Source organism: Fukomys damarensis, unplaced genomic scaffold (genome assembly GCF_012274545.1).
Source record: "Fukomys damarensis isolate Sample0158 unplaced genomic scaffold, DMR_v1.0_HiC HiC_scaffold_22, whole genome shotgun sequence".
Taxonomy (NCBI): Eukaryota; Metazoa; Chordata; class Mammalia; order Rodentia; family Bathyergidae; genus Fukomys; species Fukomys damarensis.
In genome coordinates, this window is record NW_022900934.1 from 20,661,621 (window position 1) to 20,665,544 (window position 3,924).

Here is a 3,924-nt window from a genome sequence, read left to right on the forward strand (position 1 = left end):
GCAACCTCAATGTCATGCAGTTTTTAATTTTAAAAATTGTGCATGTTTCCTTTATGCCTAAACATAAAATGAGGACACTTTCATTTTCTTTTACAATAAGGTGTCACATGTTTTCCTCAACTTTCAAAATTTTAAAACTGTAACCTATTTTTGAATTTAGTGACTTTATTCTAAAATAAATGTAAGAGGGAAAATAAATATAAGAATGGGTTCTTGGCTTAAAAGACAACAGGCTACTTGCTCTCTGTTTAAGAATGCCATACAAGAGTGACTTGTATGACCAAAGAAACTATAAGAAATACAAGTATGGAAGCCATATTTCATTTGGATTTAGAGATAATTTAACTCAGCATGTCTCTTGAAAAAAGAATAACGCTGGAAAGTGTTGATGCCAGGTATACTATATTACAGGATCATTTAGAAACCAATCACTCTGAATGGTTGTGTTTTTTGAAAGATAAATATTTTAAATGCAGATATGATGCTCTTTAAAGGGGAAAAAAGTTAGAAATTTCAAACTAGAAATGAAAAAAAAAAAAAGAAACCGCAAGAGTAAGATCACATCTGTTCTGCAGAGTTGTGGAAGATAAAAAAGATCATTTATTAGGGTGAACTACAGTGAACTGCCATTTCTGTGGGTGTAAGCTGGTCAGATACGGATCCTTCATTTGGTTCACTCTAAAATGTCAAGGCCTGTGTGCAGTGTCCTGCACGTAGGATGCAGCCAGTAAGCAGAAGCAGTGATGGCCAGGGCACAGGGCAGTGAACGAGTGCGTGAAAGAAACCAAGAGCAGGGCTAAGCAGGGGCCAAGTTGCAGGTGGCTGCTCCCAGGGCCCAGGAGATACTGACAGGCGATGGAGGAATCCTTGGGCCAGGAGAGGGGCGCCATGGCCCCAGAGACTAAGTTCACCACCCTTGCCTGTTTGCCCTGGGTCACAGGGAGCAGTCCATCTCCGTGTGCCCTCTGTGTTTATTGCCCTTTCTTGGTCCACTTAGTGAGCAAAAATCTTGTTTATAGGTTGCTGTGGTTACCATTTACTTGTACTTACACTGTGCCCAGGCTCCAAGCTAAGCACTTCACAGACATTAACTCATTTATCCTAGCAACAGTCTAACTTGAGCCTTACTTTTTAACCCTTTGACATAGAGTTTCCAATTTTTATTTTGTGGAGATATAATTTATAAACAATAAAGTGCACCTATTTTCAGTGTGTCGTTTCATGAGTTTTGACAGATGCATGCATCTCTGTGATCATTGCTCTAATCAGTATGCAACATTTTTGTCCCCCACATGCTCCTCCCCAGGCCTGCAGAAGCACAGGTGTTTCTGTCGTGTGGGTTCACATTGACTTTCCAAGCATTTCACATAAATGAGTGGCTGTTGCACTGTTTCTATAGCTCATCATTGGTTTGTCCCTTGTCGTTGCTGAGTAGTTATTATGGACTGAAATGTGTCCACCAAAATTTTTAGGCTGAAGCCCTAACCCCAAGGTGACTATATTTAGAGATGCAGCCTTCAAGGAGATAATTAAAGCTAAATTTGCACACAAAAGTGGAGTATAGTCTATAGAACTGGTGTGTCCTTATAAGAAGAGATACCAGGAGACTCAAGCACAAAGAAAGAGCCATGTCTAGAAGTGTACATGCCCAGCATGCTCAAGGCCCCAGTTTCCATCCCTAACAACACTGCAAGAACACACACACACACACACACACACTGAGAACATGGTCATCTGCAAGCCAAGCAGAAAGGCCTCAGGAAACAGTAAACCTGATAGCACCTTGATCTTGGACTTTTAGCCTCCCTAACTGTGAAGAAATACATTTCTTTTCCTCTTCCACTCCTTCTCCTCCCACCTTGTTTTTTGAAACAAGGTCTCGCTCTGTTGTCTAAACTGGACCTTGAACTTGCAGTCCTCCTGCTTCAGCCTCCCTGAGTGCTGGGATTACAGGTAAGAACCACTGCACCTGGCTAAGAAATAGCTCTCTGTTATTTAAGGCACTCAGCCTGCAGTGTTCCACTGTGCCAGTCCCAGCTGACAAATATTGTGTGATCAGTTTATGCTTTCATTACAGGTAGCAGTTTTGTACATGACAACTGGGATTTAGAGGTAACTAACAGCTTGCCTAAGGGTCTGTAGATCAGCTAAGAACTAACCTGGGTCTGTGGGCTTGTGCCCCAGTGGAATGCAGCAGGAATATACACAAAGTGAGTGGGCACTCGCTTACAAGCCAGTGGAGGAGGTTGGAGCCCGGGATCCCTGCTTACTAGAAGGAAGCAGAGGCTGTTAACCATATTGGTCCTGATGACCTAGAAAGCTATTTGACCTGGGACCCTAAGTCCTGTATCTTTGAGCAGAATTTACAGGCCCTGCAAGGTCCCCTTGGAGATGTAGGCAAAGAGGTCAAACTGGGTCAAGGCCAAGTTTTATAATTCATAGGGGCTTTGGCTCAATGTCCTCTGCAAAAACCCACACCAGCCTCCCAACTCTGGTCTAAGCCTACTTCAGCCAAAGGGCTGGTAGAGATGCGGGGTGGGAGACAGCTCAGGGTCCTGCAAACATCGCTTCTCCTGGGGCTGGAGTGCAGAGGGACTGGCAGTCTAGACCTCAAGGTTCAACTGTGATGTCAACCAAATGAACAATGCTGTAAGGATGACTAGAGATTATTTTCTTATGTTAGAAATCTACATCACCTTGCTAGAAGAGTCTGAATGAATGTTGTTACTGTTCCTCAAAGGTGGCGAGATTTTAATGGAAACAAAGAGCGATGGAAACTGCCAAAGATACAACAAAGTAGTAAAGACGTTGTTGGCAAAGCAGGGCCTCTGATTACTGGACTTGCTGGAGTGGCCAACAGATGCTGGCACAAGTGACGTAACCTCCAACTCCACAGCACTGCAATTATTCTCTGCAGTGGCAAGGGTTCTGCTTGTCCTAGCGAGGTGGGCCTGGTGACCATGGTAGAGGCTTGCATGCTGGGTATGTCCCATTCAGAGCTCCAGGAACCAATGCCCCTCTGGGGTTGGATGTGGGAGGCATGGGAGGGGGCAGACGGCCTGGTTTAAGGGGTCACATCTGTGATTTCCGCAGTACCCTCCAGATCTCCCAGCAAGGGTTGATATACTTCCTTTCCCCAAAATATTATCCACCCAGGGCTCACTGCCTGATATGCACAGCAGGCAGTGCTCCAATACTGCGTCTTGGCAAAAAGGCAAAGCTGGAGCTGGGCATAGTGGCACAGGCCTGTAACCCCAGCACTTTGGGAGGCCGAGGGAGGAGAATCTTAAGTCTGATCCCAGCCTGGGAAACTTAGTAATCCTGTCTCAAAATAAAAAGGCAAAGAAATAAAGGGGTTGGGGATATAGCTCAGGATGAATATCCTGGGTTAAATCACCAGTTCCAGGAAAAAAAAGTGCTGTATTACACAGCTGATGGGCAAGGAAGGAGGCAGGAGGCAGGAGGTCTGCTTCCATCAGTGGGGAGCTGGGGAGACACTGCTTGCTGGCTAGGTACCAGGCCTCTTCACAGGTCCCACGTTTCTTTTGGGGGGGAATTATGTTCTGTGCTGGGGATTCTGGGCTTGTGACATAATTGACAGGATAACCTGGCTTCTTGCGCTCATTAGTGGGAGGACTGGAGGCTTTTCCCAAAAGGCAACTTAATAAATTTATTACTGGAGGAATTCAGGTCCAGATGGGTCCAACTTAAGCCGATTTCAGACTTTTGTGCAGGAGAAGTGGGTGAAGGGTGCAGGGGAAAATATCTAGGCCCAAGGGAAATGTCAGTGCCCACATCCATAAGAGCAGAGCAAGCCTCTGCCCTGGGGCTGCTCAAAGCTTGCAAAGGACCTAGGAGGCACTGATCTCTTTGACTATTTTACTTTTGAGTTCTCACCAGACATTAAAAAAAAAAAAAAAAAAA